The sequence below is a fragment of the Struthio camelus genome, chromosome 5, assembly GCF_040807025.1.
Source record: "Struthio camelus isolate bStrCam1 chromosome 5, bStrCam1.hap1, whole genome shotgun sequence".
In the NCBI taxonomy this organism is placed as follows: Eukaryota; Metazoa; Chordata; class Aves; order Struthioniformes; family Struthionidae; genus Struthio; species Struthio camelus.
The window spans coordinates 50383125-50401492 of record NC_090946.1 but is presented as its reverse complement, the minus strand read 5'-3'; the positions used below and the strand labels follow the sequence as shown (position 1 = coordinate 50401492).

The 18368-nt window shown below is 35.2% G+C and overlaps 1 protein-coding gene across 12 annotated transcripts in view; it reads right to left on the bottom strand.

Annotated features, from left to right (window-relative positions):
- DPH6 (diphthamine biosynthesis 6) overlaps positions 1 to 18368 on the bottom strand; it is a 265858-nt gene that overhangs the window by 125766 nt on the left and 121724 nt on the right. The window lies entirely within an intron of this gene.

Sequence of the window (18368 nt, the reverse complement as noted above, 5' to 3'; positions counted from 1 at the left end):
TTTTTTTTTAGTAACTTTAACATTTGATGCAACAGTCTTGCTTTACATCAGATTTTGCTTTTAGGGGTAGAAGAGGACCATTTATTATTTCTTTGTGTTAAATACTCATTTCTTAAATGGTAGTGTTACATTTTGTACCCCAGTATGGAAATAGTGAATAACTGGCTGGCTTAAAAATAAAAAGGATAGGAAGTATGTTGCTATGAACTGCCAAGCGTTGATCTGAGAATAAGATCAGAGTCAATATCTTAGGCCAAATAATGTCTTGGAGATGCCCTATGGTACAGACTTACCATGTTACAGTCTTTTGAAAAGCACCACCATTGATTGATCATCTTTATATGCCCTGTCGGATCACTCACAAAAGAGCTTTCAGATTAGCTTTAGATCCAAACTCATGTCTACACTTCCAGTTTGAAGTAAGATATCATTTATAATAAAATTAGTAAGAGAAGAATGGGGAGTAAATTATAGATATTGGTATAATTTAATGGCTTGTTCAGATATGGCTGTTCATGAGAACGAAACATAAAGGGAAGAAAAACTTTCATATGAAAGAACTGGTTGTTCTTCAAATAGGAAGTCCTTTCTTTAGCACTTCAATGAAACTGTATTTTTACTACTTTTTTGAGGGCTACAGTTCTATCAAGCCATGCTGATAATCAAAATACTAAAATGGATATAATATGCGTAGCTATCAAAAAACCTACAAGATTAATAGAGGATTCCTGTAAAAGAAATGGGACCCTCAAGCATAAAAAAAATGAAGTGGAAAGAAAACTGTAACTGAGATGTCTCATTTTGGAACTATTAAACTCCTAAAAGCTAAATGCATTTTTTTGCTTAGAAAACAGTCTCTCTCTTGTCAAAAACAATTCAGAATAATTCCAGATCCCTAAATTGTTGAGGATAGAACAGTTGGCTTCCTACTTGAAATTCTTTTGAATCTTCAAAACACTCTGGATAGAATTTTACAGTGATTCACAAGCTGGTATAAATTTTAGAAGTCTAGGCAAGTCAATGTAAACTACAGGGAGCTGAAAGAAGAGATTGTGATTTGCAGCTGTTATTTATATATATGGTGCTTTAAAGCACAGTAAAGAAACAAGAGAAGTTAATCCCTTTGGTTCAATTCTGAATTACGTTTTGTATGCTGGAAGATCTATGTAGAAATTCTAAACAAAGTAAAAGACTAATAATATAATACTTAACAATGACCTTAGCAATTACTTGATTACATTTTGTAACAAGTCATTCAAAATTAATACCCTTCAGAGCCAAATACATAACAATTGAAATATGAAAGCAAGCCAGCAAACAAAAGATATCATTTAAAATAGAAAATTATATGGTTGAACATGAGGGGAAAAAGTAAAAAAGCAAGTTGCACAAATATGGCTATCATTTTAATGTGCTTCCCTTCATATACTCATTTTTTCTATCCATAAGTTTTCTTCTATATGAAATTGTGTATATCTGCCAGATATCTGGCAGCCTGGCCAGAACAGAAACTCCAAAAGCACTGGTGAATGTTCACATATCTCAGAGGTGTCCCATATACAAGTATATATCAATTCTATGGCACATACATAGCAAACTAACACTTCTAGAATAAGACTATCCTATTGTACAACAAGTCTACACAATTGTGGCAGTTCAGTTTATTTAACCTTATTCTAAATTCTTTTTATGGGGTTGCTTTCAACTTGACCTTCAAGAATACTTAGATGTTTAAGGGATTGTATTTAATTGATCATAGCTGGGACTAATTTTCTAGACAATTTAGGACTTGAAAAATCTATTTAGAAAACAAAAATGAAGTGAATAAATAACAATCCTGAAAACAAATCTCAATTAAACTGTTACTTTTGTAATTAACTGCAGTAATTTTTTAGTTTAATTGGCACTAGTATATCATGCAAGGAAAAGATGAGTATGAACCAAATAAACCCCAGCATTTTACTACTTTAGAACCATTTTTAATCTCTCCCTTTCCCTGAATCTTAATGGCTACACCAATTTTTTTACCCTAGCATTTTCTAGAATCTGTTTTTAAGCATGCATTACCCTAGCATTACCCTAGCATTGCTCAGTGTATCAATATTTTCTGTTTAAGATTGTAATTTGGCACATAATAGACCAGTGTTCTACTCAAAGCTTCCTTAGATAAGTGTAAATTAGAGCATAATTTAATTATTGAATAATATTTAATAACGAAAATACAGATATATATATGATGGATACAATGAAAAAGATATGACCAGAATAAGCACTTTTGTTGTTATTCAATTTTTATATAAACTCACATTTTCAGAAAAGGTCAATACTCTCTGCATGTACATGATCCTAAAGTCTTGACTCTTACTTGCAGATGGCCATATTTTCAAGAGCTTAGCACCTAGCAACTCCCATAGAGAAATGCGTAACTCAGAATAATGGAAAATGTTTTATTCTGAACTAAAACGTTAATGTGAGAATATAACTGGTTAACTACGAGTATACCGAAAACAAAGGATTTTTATTTTAAAGTACTGTCATGCTGAGCCCTCCTGAATACTAGTTAAGTGACAAAGGTAGTTAATTTTTGGCAAAAAGAATATTTTCAATAAACAGAAGTAGAAGAAGACATAAGGATAAAAATTGTTAGTAAGGCTACAGGACAAATAATTTAAGTGGTACCCTCTTCAATCTAGCACAAAAAACAACTTACCCGAAAGTTAAGTGATATAGCACGACGCTAAAATATTTAGGCAGAATGCAAAGGAGGCAGTGAAGCAAGGCACCAAGGCAGACTAACAGTGTTCCAGACTCACCTCCATGATTCATGTGTACTGAAGTATTATATATATTTTTTTGTAAATAGCAGTGATTAACTTTTCTTGTACTATGAATAGGAGTGAAGGCTGGGAAAGTGCACAGGCAAAGAGAGATTCAGTTAAGCATGTAATTAAGCTCAACTAGCCACCTTAGGAACTTTCTTATCTTTACTTTCCTTCAATCTTTCCTTTCAGTTTGAAATCTATTAGGGGAGAAAACCCCATCAGTCATAGTGGAAGTCTCACTCATATCTATAGCCTCTCACTCGCTTCCTTGTCTCGCTCTCTTTCTAATTCAGTTTTCCATGCCCTATATCAAATACTTTTCAGAATAACACTGACTCAATAAATGCAGCTATGTATACATATACAAATATATATACAAATATAGTCTGCAGCTATGCTTGATTTCTTAATATCCTCCAACATTCTTCTCAAGAAAATCATTTAAATAATTCTTTATGTTATGGCTTATTCAGTTCTATAACAAATAAATAGTAACTTTTTTGGAAACTTCTAATCTTCAAATGTAAGGAAATGATTCAAATTCCAAAAAATGTAACAGCTTTATGAAAAAACAGAGTGGCAAGTTAAACCTTAAACCTAGTAAAACTTGTTACTCTTTTCCAAACTCTGAAATATCAAATGGAAAAAAAAACTTACGTCAAATGAAAAACAAACTTAAAATTAAAGCATTTCAATCAGCTTCCTTTTTGCACCTATTTCATATTCTTTACTTAAACAAGCATAAACATTGAAAGCATGCTCTCCTTCTGCTATGCCCATTAGCTGAAGAGTTTCACTTATTTCTTTTCTATTTTATTTGAGGAGATACGGCAAGCCAGAGAGTAAGGGACTAGACTAGGCCTCAATGGTCAATTCTTTGCAATTTCTTTGTTCAAGATGTCTGGGTAGATCCCTTACCCTTCTGTTTGTAAAGTGCAGTAACAGCAATGTTGGTGAAATAAGCATATTAAAGTCTGTAAAAACCTCACATAATACAATAATAAAAATGTAAATAAAGAGATTTCCTGCACTTTCTTATTTGTTTCACTTCCATTCTACCTTTGTATGTATATTCTTTCTTCCTCAGTGTTTTGCTTTCAATTTTTCTGTAGTTCAGAATTATCACCAAATCATAAGTCCTTTGCTGCTGAGAATAGCAGGGTCTTAAATGGGGCAAGCGAGTCAAGCAAAATGAGTGCACATGTCTCTACAGACATGCACATGAGAAAGACCTCTTATGGTCTTTCCTCTTATTCATAGCTCTGTTCCATGTGTGAATGAGCTTGTTTTTAGACATTCCCAGTCACTTTCTCACAACAGTTTCGGTGGTGGTCTCTCCTTTTCGTAGGTGATTTGCTCTTCTCTTTCTCTAGTCTTTTCCCTTCTACGCTATCCCAGTGTTTTCATCTCCTTTGCCCCACTTTCACTTTCCCACCAAGGCTTATCATAAAAATGAACTCAGTACAATGAGTACAATGTAATACAGAAGTAGCTTTAAACTAGCTAGCTCATATGACAACAGATTCAGCATACTACAGTTTAGCTGAGGGAGTGCAGTATAGACATGCCCCAACTCAATTTCTATTCTACAGACTCTATCGTTCCACTTTCAGATTCTTCTAATTAGTTCTACCCAAATGTACTCAGAGTACCGTGTTCACTCTGTCTCACATACAGAAGCACAAATGATCTTACTTTTGTACTCCTATTTCTTTTTCCCCAAATCCTGTCACCTTTCTACACTCTAATTTAAAACAAGATGCCGTTAAGGCAGAGTCTGAATTTAGTATGCTTTTGTTCTGTGTCTAGCAAAATGGGAATGAATGCCTCCTTCCCTCTTGACCAACCATTTGAGCACTATAACAATAGAATTTTATGAAATATTATCCTAGACCTCTAGAGAATTCTATGCTAGACCTCTAGAGCATTCACAAACGATCAAGGAGAATTTTAAAATAGATGCTTCCTTTAAACACAGGAAGTTCCATCTAAACTTGAGAAAAAACTTCTTTCCTGTGAAGGTGACAGAGCATTGGAACAGGTTGCCCAGAGAGGTAGTGGAGTCTCCTTCGCCGGAGATATTCAAAACCCGTCTGGATGTGGTCCTGGGCAATATGCTCTAGAGGACCCTGCTTGAGCAGGGAGGCTGGACTAGATGACCTCCAGAGGTCCCGTCCAACCTCAACCATTCTGTGATGCTGTGCTATGATTATTTTAGCTATGAATTTTCAATACAGAAAATTACTTATATTTTTAGGTTCTCTTTGGTGTTTTTTAGCAGTTATGTACTAGCAGGGCTGAAAACAGTTATTACTTATGCAAATTGTTCCCCTGAAAAAGTGACTTGTTAAATGACATCAAAAGGTTTCAGAATTATTTCCCCTAATCTAACATTCAAGTTAGCAATAAAGATCCACATTTTGCACTGGCCTGCTTTGCACTACTCTACTTTCACACAAAGTTAAATACAAAATATTTGGCTCTGAAAGGATCGAACGCACTGTCTCACTGGTCAGTAAAATGAAGTCCAGTAAAAGACCTATCTCCAGGTGAAGATCAGAAGGAGTTTCCTTTCTCTGCCTATGTAGTTTTCATTTGCTTTATGGACTTCTCTTGTGCTGGGTGACCGGCTTAATGCACAGTTCGCTCAGAATGTTAAAACCACAGACTACTCCAATACCTTACTTCAGATAATGTAATTTCATTATCTTCAGATTAATTTCTTAGTCACAAGTCTAAAACTACACAGGGGGTTCCAAGGAATCAGAAAGAGACAGAGATACATACATGCAGATTACAGTACAATTTAACCTGAAGAACCCTTGAAGGTAAGAACTGCAAGAATAGAGAGAACATAGGTCAGCTGTCAAATCTCAGATTGAATCTGTGGCATGAATGTCTGCAAAAACAAAACTGTGGGTTTTTTTTTTAATATACGTTGATAAACTATGCTGGAAGTCACTGAGACTCAAAAGACAAAACCCCTTTATAGCAGAGTAATTTTCAAAGGACAACATTTAAAGTGCCTGTCTGAAATAGTCTCTTTGTTAATTTACTTTTGGATTTCCAGATGTGAAGGATAAGAAGGAAATATATGGAAAAAGATAATGCAAACACAGAAGAGAAGAACCATTCTGGAGTTTGTGGTCTTCTCTCTCAAATCCTTATAAATCTAGAAAAAAGTTCCCAGTTTTCCTCTTATGAGCGCTTTCTTTTCAAATAATATCACCTCATTTCTTTGACAGTAGTCATTTTACTAAGGTATGGTTTCACAGAAGAGAATTAGATTTCGAATATCTTCCCACACAGGATATTAACTGTTAGGTAGAAAAATATGCTCTTCAGCTATAGCAGACTTTATTTCAGAATTTTATCCGTTTTAGAATGTTCCCCATTCAAATGCCAGTGACACCAAATATCATATCACATATTGGCTTTTTCCAAAGGGAATACAAAAAGGAGAGGTCTGAATTCTACCCAACATAAAAAGACAAAAAATTCTATGGATACCACATTATACCCATTATCGGAAATGGCAAATATTGAGAAAACATCACATAAGAAGTTGTATCACCTATTTCTTGTCTATGCATATAGCTTCATTCTGCACTGGAATGAACTGCAGTGTTCATTCTGCATTCATTCTTCGCTTTGAGGGTTTTAAAAATTATTTACTAAGCCAAGGGCTGTTCACTCATTACCATCAGTCCTCAAAACCCACAGAATTCTAGCTAGATGACCGAAGATAAGTGACTAGCAATGTAAAATATTTTCGGAGAGACTTCAGTAAAAGAAGCTATAGAAAACCTGAGACACTTGTTGCTTTTCACTCAAAAGTGAAGATATGTCTTCAAAATAAAATATTAGCCATCTTTAAAATACAGAAATGCAGAGTATTTCTTCTGCAATTTAAGAAATATAACTAGCACATGAGCTAGTGAAGTAATAAAAACACACTCAGGTTTCTAAAGATTGTTTTACTTCACTGTGTACAGTGCAATACTAAAATATTACAGTATGTGGGGTTCCAATTCAATAAAAGGTATAGTTCATTTTTTTGGTAATCAACAGACAAGATGTAGGGAACTTTTCCTGTTACAGAAATCATATTTTTATTCATTTGCAACACACATCAATTATAATCTCTGACAACTATAGTAGTTTGTTTGAAAACTTAATCAGAGCTGTAAACTATGTATAAGAAAGATTAAAAACTCACAAAACATGCATAAAGCTATTACTCTGCAAACTTTGCTTTGTAAAGTGATTCAGAATAATTTGGACTAGCATTACATCAAGTAATTACCTTTTAAAAGAACACTTTACGCTGTTGTTCTTGATCAAGTTCTGATCGTGCAGTATTATTAGTTTCACATGCATCTTTCTTACAGATACTGGGTGTTGAAAGATTTATTCATGTTGAGTTATGCCCTAAGGTAATTTTGTTTCCAAAAAACCTAAATTCTACAATAATAACCATCTGAAAGACCTCAGGTACGAAGAATTATTTGCATCCCATGGACAGTAAACTAGGTCCTTAGAAGTGACAATTTTCTTTTTCTTTTTCCCTTTTTTATTTTTATTTTGTTATTAGACCCTCAACTCGCAAATGCTCAACTGTCACAAAAGATCAGCGTTACTGAACCGCCGGCATTAATCTGTTGTTTGAAATGTATAAAGAAAGACAAATAAAGGAGACATTGCAAAATGTCTTCCTGAAGTAGAACCAGATATTGAAATGATAAATAACATAACCTATGAGAACTAGTTATAATGTTCCTGGGCAGAAAAGATTTCTAAATATCAAAGACTGTTGCATCATTGTCAGGTGGTCCATAAATAAACCATGGTCAATTCATGACATTGGACCTTTTCTTCTTGCTATGCTACTGTAAATAAGCGTGTTCCCCTTGCCTGTCTGAATTCTACATGCCTATTTCCAGAAATGCCGCAGTATATAAGTAACACTGTCATGTCCGTTTTGTCAACTACAAACTGATTATCCTTTTCTATCTGTAGTTTGGGAACATTATCAAGGTCAGAGGCAATCACTCAGAAAACTGACTCTGAAGCTCTTGTGTCTGATAATTTCTGTAAGGAAATTTCATAGATAAACTTAATAACACAATTAGTGAAAGATTTACCTTGCTTACATACTGAAGAAACAAAAATTGTACCAGTAACCTGTCAAGCATCTAGTCAATGAATTCATTTATTGCATGCAATCATGTCTTATTCTAAATTATATGAGTTTAATTACCATTATCACATCTAACTTCTACTTGTTTTTGGGCAAATGTCCACCTCCATCAACTCTCCTGACCTCCACTTTTTTTTTTTTTTTGACAAATTGGTTATGAGGCATTTACAACTGATGCACATATCGTAAAATTATTTCTGCCAAGCTTCCTCTATGACCTGCCCGTGGGACATGACATGCTCTGAGATGCATCGCTCTATCAAACTGAATCTTTCCAGGACAATGCAAATTATGACAAATTCCATCATCCTGCATTATGCGCTTCATGCTAATCTTCCTAATTCGAGAAAATCAGAAGGGCTTGCTCTTCTGCTGAAGGGCACGATGTCTGATTGAATGATGGTGAAAGAACATTCACAATCCCCTTCATCTTCTAATCCCAGCTGTGGCCACCTCTGCCCTAAAACCACTGAGCAACCTTTCCTCCTGTGTAATTCCTGTGTCAGAATTAACTCAGGATAAGTCTTTTCACAGAGTGAGGAGAATAACAAGAAGAATGATTTTGTGGTTCTGGAGTTAAATGGTAGTACGTCTTTAGAAAAGCATTTTAAACAAAATTTTACCCATAGACTTTTCTGCCTACTTCTAGCCTGTCAAACTGTCACCATAGGAATGCAGTCTCTATGAGAAGTTAAACTACCTCCCATAGAGGATTTTGAAACAACAGTGTCACTGATAGGTTTCTGGCAATTTCTTTTCTCAAGCACTTTTGACTTTGGGAGGCTACGCTGCTGGCTCAAAGCAAACAACCGACCTGCAACATATTCTTCCGAAAGTCCCCAGGATAGAAGAGAAAAAAACCCTAAATCTCTGAGTGATTCTTCACTGGCTCAGAAGGTGGCAGTATTACTGCATGAAAGAAACTACCATCTACCTGGTATTCCACAGCCACATTGCTGAAATAAACATGTTTAATTCCCAAAGAAGCATATATTTTATCCTGTGGCATAATTTACTTATAACATTAAAACTCAAACACGGAGCAATTTGTAGCAATAACTATGATTATGCTGTTAGTGGCCCAAATGTCACTGTCTAGATTAGGCTAAATGATACCTAGCATCAAAGAGCTTCCGTGATTTACTTTTTATTATCACTGGTTGAACTTGCATGCTTAAAAGGCTCCCCAGAAATATGCCTTCAATAAATGAAAAAAGGATGAAAACACTGAAATGATTCAGTCTTATCGTTTACTGAGATAATCATAGAAAAACTTATAAGAAATGACATAGTTTTAAATCATATCCATGATTTAAAATATAAACTTTTTGAGCAGGCAGATACGATGTTATAGATTTAGAAATAAAATTTCATGGTAAAAATACAATGAATACTGCAGAAGTAGAAATAAAACGCATCAGTTTTTGCAATCTGCAAGACTGACAATTAAAAGATTTGAGACTCAAGAAAAATTGCATCACTTTATAAAATGAAAAGTACGTTTTTAAAACAATTCTGTGTCTGATATATTAAGTAAATATATGTATGAAGGTGTTTCACGCCAAAGGAGAGAATATTAAGATTTTTAAATGGCTCTTATTTTAATTTATATCTCTGCTAATGGACATCTTTTCCTATCTATTTACATAGTCACAGTATTTAAATCTACAGGAAATCCGTCAATATTACAGATAATATTTCTCTTATACAATTACTTCAGATTAGTACAGAATTGTTATTTATGAAAAATGAAGTGTAAGCCATACCTTCTAGCTGAATAAGCTTTTTAGAATGAATAAATAAACACTTATGCAGCAGCTAAAACACAGACAAGTTTTATGTCGCATTTACAGTCTATGCTTTAATGGAATCTTGCATAATTGGCTTGATGCTTTACTGAGTCTTCCTATACGCCTAATAAGTACATAGCACAGATCCACATTAAACTGTTTCTAAGAAGAGACAGGAAGATCTTTAGCTTTATACTTCATTCCCAGTGAGACCCAAGCCCTCAGAGGTAAATGACTATGTGAGCATCATTCCAGCAAAAGGCACCGGGCACACCCTGTGCATGCTGCGGCTTGTTGACATGAACCAGGGCAGGCAGACACCAATAATACATGAAGTGCGGTTCAGAGGCAATTAGGATCAGTTGTCAAGGCCAGGCCATTAATGAAAGAACATGTCAGAGGAGCTGGAGACTTCAATGGTTGAGGGCAAGAAGGCGATTTAGTGTGACAGATCGAGTCCTTCCAATGTCCTCAGTGGTACATGCTAATACCAGCCTTAACAACCTTTTGTGGCAGTGTATAATGCGACTAACATGGACTTTGATTCAGCAAAATGACTGCTGCCACTGTTAGTCTGTCTCATTCCAACAACAGTAAAAGCACTGCTACAAATAATTACCCACTTCCTTCTCCCCCTCCTCCATCTAATGCAGCAGTCCTTTATGCATGCCACACTGTTTCTTACTAGAAGGTCACAACGTTTATCATGCTGCTTTCTTTTCTTTTTGTGATGCCCTTTCTATAGGTTAATATAATCTGAAATTACCCAGTAAAATAGTTTTGTTCAAGTAAAAGGAAATTAGCTAAAAATTCAACTTAACCTCATATGACGAACAACAAATGCAAATAGGGTAAATCAAGCTGGCCTAAAGAATTCACTCCCTATTTTGTCAATTATGCAAGGAAAATGCTGTAAGATAAGGCAAGAACTATTAACACAGTCGACTGGAGCAAAATTACACAGTAACTTTAACCTCTACAAAAACAAAATGCTGAAGCTTTACCCATAACTTGATACTCTTGTGTTTCCTGCTGTTACTGAAAGCCGTACCAAGCCTTCACTCTTACAAAAAAGCTGCAGATCAGAAATTCCTAACACTCAATTACAGGGTGAGGGCAGCATCAATGTAGAGGGAAAAATCTTAAACAAGAGTTCCACTGTAGGTATAATACTGAAGTTAGGAGCAACATCTTCACTAAAATAAGACTGTCCTGTGTTTTCTTTATAAAAGATGCAATTAGCTTTATCAGGAATAGTTTTCAAGTAAGTTAAGCCTTTCAAAAACATTTTTGAATACTTCAGCTAATTTCTAAACTATCATTCTGGTATTCAACACCTCTTTCAATATCAATTCCTTTCTAAGACTTCAATGTTCTCGTTGCTTAACAATATAGTATATCAAGTATTTAGGTGTGAGAAATTTGTGACACCAGAAATGGCAGACAAAATGGATGGGCATATTCATCAGAATTCGCCACACATTTCAAGGGGGCATTCATAAATTTGTCAAAGTAAACACTGTCCTACCAATGATAAAAATTACATCTACAGCCCTGTTTTACTTACCTCATATCAGATGATGTGGTTCTCCCCTATCACTTCTGTCATGTGGCAATGCCTGAACTGACCTTTCTAGAGGCAATACTTATCTATGAGTGACAGGAGAAACTATCTCCAGCAGGATGAATTTCCTTCTCTCTCTTCATTTCTCTCCACTTTGCCTACTTTCTGTCTGACTCGTTTTACTTTCTCTCTTATTTTTCATCTTTTTTTGTTTATAATTCCACAGCTAACCTCTTCTTAACTGACCTTTCCCAACATTCTCTTTTCAACCCAAAGCTTTAACCTTTTAAATGTCTACTTTAGTTTTATTTGATATAGTTCACTATCAATGTCTCTTCCTTTGCAACCTTCTCCCTCTAAATTCTCTCCTTCACTATTTTTTCTTTCATTCTTTTCTCGCCGCTTGCACCTTTGTCAGCTCCTGGACCCACTGAAGTGAAGAGAAAAATCCCACTGACTACAATATAAGTATGCTTTACTGCAAGTACTTTACACTGTATACACTATCAATATATAGCATCCAACACGAGTAGCAATTGTTGCCATTTAACATGCTTCGTAGTTCTTGTAATTTTTCAATGGAAAAATGTGTAATGGATGGAATTACAATAATTCTGACACTGAACTACAGTTACGCATCCTGGTGCAATATGAGGAACACTAAGCACAGACATCACTGGAAACAGCACTGACGTAATATCTTTTAATTATTCCTACTGATTATTTTGAAATAGAATAAGAATATGCAAGGGAAAGCTTCATCTCATTAAGCATGTCAGTGATTATCCTACCTTTCTTTATCAAATATCTTGATTAAAAAAAAAAGATGGATAGCATTATCAAAGGAGCATTTAAAAAAATTCATTACTCTGCATTACAGTCTTTCATAAAGAGTAGTGGAATCTCTAGGAATCTTGGGAGGTCAGGACACATGTTTAAAGGACACTTTCATTGTTCCCGCTTTCTCTGTAATACTTCTCTTCCTTTCTTGCATGTGTATCATAACTTTTTTTTATGTGATTGTAACATTTATATCAATATTATTACTCTTTTGTAAATATTTATTTATAAAAATTTCCTGTCTGTATACAAGCACAATTAAACAGTGCTCTTCATTTACTAACTCAAGTTTTAATGATATGCTACTGAATGGCCTGGCGATAATTATTATAATAAACATGGAATCAATGATCACCAGATACACAGATGACAGACACAAATAGCAAAAATAATCTTCATTATAAACATTTGATATCATAAAACTCTGAAACATTATTGATTTTTTAAATGCAATAAATGAGGCATCTTTCCATGGAATTATAATAAATCTTTTCACCAAAACGAATTAGCCTTAACAATAAATAGGAACATACTGAAAGTAATCTAGAGAACGGAACGCAAATAAAGTCTAAATATTAATAAATGAGAACCTGTACTATTTTGCAATTAAGATGCATACTTGAACCGGAAAAATTTTAACTTTCCACCCACGTAGGTGCAGATTCTCTCCTGTTTGCTACCAGTACAATTCATGTCAAATGCCTGGAAAATCAAAATGTATTCAAAGTAACGGAGACCTTATCATACAAAGTCTGTGACTTTCAGGAAGTAAGCTGTTTCTTACAAAAGTGTTCTCTCTTTCTCAAATGATCGAACTGAGGGAATAAAATGGCAAAGAAAAAAAAGAAAGAAAATAAATATTACACCATACCAGTAAAAAATCCCCTTTCTCACTGTATGTAAATGCTAAGATTACAATAAAATAAACACAAAAAAAAAAGGAAATAAAATGACTTCTCTGCCTAATACTAACAAATCATCTTATACTTACAAGTACTTATACAGTACTTTTCATCTCCAAGAACCACAAAGCACTTTGCAAATAGTTTCTAATATATGCAAGGGAAAATTCATTCAGCATTGATATATGGCTCCAATTGGAAAAAGAAGAAACAGCTTATACTATATAAAAAAGTACGTATAAGAACTGGGAGAAAAATTATCTCACCTACCGGAAAGTGAATGTAGAATTCTGTCTAACAATATATCTCATTATCCAACATGAACTTGGAGAACTTTGGAGATAACGCCCTAATTTTTGAACCCTGCCCTGGATTTTGATGACAAGTTACAAAAGCCTCAGCTTTATTTCAGTGTGCTCACTGAAAGAGAAAAGTAGTTCAGGAAGCAATGCATGCAAAAAAGTCACCTACAACATGGGTTTCGGGTATGTTTTACATGCCAGAACCAGTTTGAGTAACTCACCACAAACTCAGGATAGGAATGTAACTATCAGTTGGAGGTACAAGAAAAGCTGAATAACCAGGAATTTAACTTCAAATGACTAGCAACGATGGAGGAAGAATATCTAAACATTTTAAACCATCTTGATTAGTTTTAGAAACTAATTTAACAACTAAGATGTCAAAAATTGCTCTCTGGTGCAGAGAGATCAAATCCTGAACCCTCTGAGCCTACAAAACAGGTAAATCTCTCACCATAGATATACATGTAAGCTTGGCTTTTCCGTTTTTAACTGCCATAAAAAGCAACAGTTGGGTTGATTAAAATGCAGCTTGTTTTGAAAACACTGACCTGTCTCATCACAAAAGCCTGCTAGAAGAATGTTCTCTGAAACAGAATTCTCTCACAGCATTTCAAGGTGGTTTTTTTTTTTTTTTTTTTTTAGATTCACAGATTTTGTGATGCTCAACAGTACAGTTGAACTCAGGGACAAAATATGGAAGGACAAAGAGCAGAACATAAAAGGGGTTCAGTCCCTAAAACACTGCATACAGTGGCGAGGAAAGCTGTGCATCTCTAATAATGGACAGCAAACAATGTTAAAGCTGTCTTGAAAGAATTATTTTTTTGAAGTGTTTACACTAGTAGGGCAAACTCAGTCAAAAGAAACTGAAGGATGAAAATGATTTATGGTGCCTTGAATTCATAAAGAAAGGGTGAGAAAACAGTTAATAATCTCTCTCCTTAAAAGGCAGATGATCTCATAAGAGCCATGGACACAACCCACGCTGGCTGTAAAGACAGCAACCATGTTTGCTAACATCGCCTTAGGGAAATGGATCCCATTTGGTTTACTTGCACAGAAAGAGTGTGAGGAGGAAATCAGAGATACTTCCTAACAAACAGCCTGAACAGCAGCACAGTCCCTCAGATCCAGTTCCCCAACTCATATGACTATATTTTCAGCAGTAACAAAAGCTAAAAGCAAACAGGTTTCACGTTTAATAAAGATGCCTGAACTGGAGTATTGAGAGTACTGGAGTATTGATTGGAAAAAAACAAATTCGTTTCACATTTTTGTGGGGTTCAATGTTGTTGCTATACAGACATGCATGGCACTAATTTATTACAACCATTTAAGTTTGAAATGACTTTCAGTACTATAGGAAAAATATAGACATTCTTAAAAGGAGAAGGTGTTGGTGTTTCTGTGGAAGAATACTTCCATAAAGAGATAAAGACAGAGAAATTACTAGCCGGATATCTTGCGTCATATGGTAAGTTTAGAATAACTTCCTATAAAATTTTAAAATAGGACTACAGAAGAAGATACCTAAGCATGAACAAATAAATATAAAGACAGCTGTAGGAAATAAGCAAAGAGGAAAGAAGGGTTGGTCCACATGACAGTGCCAATAGGTACTTAGTAACATGAGGTATCCTTGCTAGTGCAATTTGGGCAAACCTAAAATCAGAAGAAAAACAGCTAGACAAAGAACAAAGATTTTATTTCCTTATATGTTAGAGAAAGTCTGGGGATGAATTTTCTAGGGCATGGCATGACTCACAAACAGTTAATCTACTGAAAATCCAAAGAGAAAGAACACTAGCACTTCAACCCTGTCACAATAATCACATATCTGAACCTCTGGACAAAGAGACAATGTTTCAGTTACCAGCTCAACCCTCAAGGCTCTGATGCATCAAACTCACCAATGAAAACAAAGTGGGATGGGGGGTGGAATGAAGATTTGTCGTGCCAAAGCGCCAGGATGACTTTGCCAGGATTCACTGCACCAAACCCAAATTTGCCAGTAGTGAACACACAACTTCAAAAAAGTAGTCTGAATCCTGATTAGGACCCCTCCTCTTTAAAATATACTGAAACAGCATATGAAGAAGCAACAAAAAGGTATGACTAGTGAATATGTTGACATTAAATAGTTTGGGTGATAGGCCTGAAATAAATGCAACTGCTTTTGAAGCTGAATACAAGAGGAGGACAACTACATAAGCATCAATTGTGCCATTTCTATAAGAAAAAGTGAAAACTATGGAGCAAAGGAGATATTAGAAGAGGAAGCAAAGGAGGAGAAAGAGACAACGTTTATCACTTAGGAGAAACACAAAGACAGGTTATAGCCTCTAGAGCATGCAGACGTTGAGGGAAGAAGGCAATTACAGTGTGCCATAAAATCATTGCAATTTTTAACAGAATTACATATTTTTTTTGTTTACGAATTAGAGTAGAATTGCAAATTCTAGTTCTTAGTCTCGTCTTCTGGAGATATTTTTGTGTGCTTCCCTTAAGGATCATGACAGATTATAAAGAGATTGTTTTGTTAGAAATGTTTACTTGCAGGCACCTGGAAAATTTTGTCCATTACAGATTTTCTGTACAGTTCAACCTAGCACATAGTGGTGGCTCAGCTTCATTTGTAAAGTTGCCATGAAAGCAACTGGAGCACTCAAAAGTATATTATGGTCTTTGAAGTGCTGGCCAAAAATCCAGAGATGTTAAATTGATCTGTTGTAGAGAATATTTATTCTAGAGATGTCTTGCCAAGTCTTCCATTTTATGCTCAGGTATAGTCTAGATCTATTACATGCATTTTGCACTGCACAGTGTTCGCTTCTGATGATGAGCTCAGCAGGGCTAGTCTGACCACTAGGATGGGTGATTCTGAGACTTTTCTATAAATATATTTTTTTCAAAGTAGAATTTTTTTCTGTTGTAGGCTGTAATCGTGTAATGATCTTCTGAAATTCTGTGGAAGAATAGTACGTGACAGTTAAAGTTTTGGATTGGTAAGGGCATTTTTTTTCAAATAAATAATTCCTAACACAGTATTTGGGTGGCTTTTTCCGCAGGAGCGCTTTTGTTGATTAAAACTCCTCTTTAGATGACTAAGATCAGCAGGTGTTCCGCTCAGAGCAAATGTTTGTGGATCCTGGGGAGCCTGTAAAAATCCAAAGAGCAGGAGGTAAGAGGATGAGGCGGAACGCTTTTCTTAGATCTCAAAAGGAAGAGAATTGATGGTATCTTTCATTTCTCTATGGGCTTTTGACATTCGCGTCAGAGTTGTCTACTAGCCTCATTCATGTCCTCAGGGTTTATGACAGCTCCTTCTTTTGTTTCTGGCTTAAATCACTATTGGGATGAGGAATCTTAGGGATTGTAAAGCACTTCTTTGAGTGAGTTTTTGATTATGGTATTTATTGCTGATCATTTCAATGCCAAATATTTTTCCAAAACAGTTAGTGCAATTATTGAAGGTGAAGATTTTGGTTATCATAAGGTTTTCAGTCCTACGTTTTTGATGTTATTGTTCATCTTCTGCCATTCGTCACATGAAAAAATAGCGTTGGGAGTGGCTTCAAAATGTTTTTGGAAGAATTTTATTTTAATGAATGCGTTGAAAAAATGTCTCTTGTTCTCTGCACGACAATAATTATTCCGAAGTTTCACAGGACAGAAATGTAGGTCTACGGCAAGGCCGGACGGTTCAACTTGGTTAGTTTGATAATTGGAGAATAATATTGGGATTAGATACCTATGGTTATTTCTCATATAGTTGCTTTGCTTTTGCTTCTTTTTACCCTAAAAACAAAGTTTCATAAATTAAGTACACATCACAAAGTGAATGGCCTCCATGAACTCCCCTGCAACAACGCGATAAGCACGCAGGTAACAGTGAAGTTTATAGGTTTATAGCTCCTTCCTGGGGTATCACGAAAGAGGGCTGCCAAACATTTACTGGCCCAGAATTTATGAGGGTGTTCAAAAGGACTGCCAAATTTGCAGTTCCTTCCAAAGGACAGAAGTAGTCTGGATAATCATGAAAAAATGATGGTACCCAGAGCATGCCATCATAGCAGAAACAGTTCACACAGTGGACCTTGAAAAACTATGTTGAAGATTTTTATGGCTTCGAAATAGCTTGGAAGACTGCTTACACTCTGCCATTTGATTACAGATATCTCTGTAAAGAGGCTCTCCCTTTTCAAACTAATATTCAAAAAGGTGGAACAGCCTTTTGGACTAGATGAGAGAAAACAAGTTTGTTCACAAAGAAGTATTACAGGAAAATAAATTTTTTCAGTTAAATAAAGGCTTCCAGATACCATGGGATTTTGCCTGGAAAAATCTAGGCAACACTCAGAACAATCAGGAATGGTATGGCTGCCAGCACACACAACAGTCACGCATTGCACACCTTCAGTTTCTTGGAAAATATAATACTCATTTCAAAATGAGGGAACAAGTAGTTACATGGAAGGGGGTAATCAAGAAGCTTACGACTCATGTTCATATCAATCCCTCAACAGGTTTTCCATTCATTTCAATGTTGCAAGCTTTTATGCATAAATTAAACTTTAATTTTAGTAAGCTTTAAATTTAAGAATTCGAGCAGGAGATCTCAGTGGGATTCCTCTCATGTACAGAGCTAAGTTTATACATAACTGCTTATAGATTTAGTACAATAGTTACGCAACATTCTCACTGAAGTGGTAAATGGCAGGCCATCAGCCTTCAGATACATTTTGTCATTATCAGGAAAGTATGCATACGTGACAATTATTAAGTTGTAATCACAGGCTTAAAACATCATTAGAATATTGTAGAATAGTTTGGTTTATCAGTGCAAGCCTACGCTGAGTAATACAATAAGGCTTGACAGCTGCCAAAAGAAGGTAAAAGTCCAAATCACTTGTCACTACTTTTCTTTACAGTATGAAGAAAACTG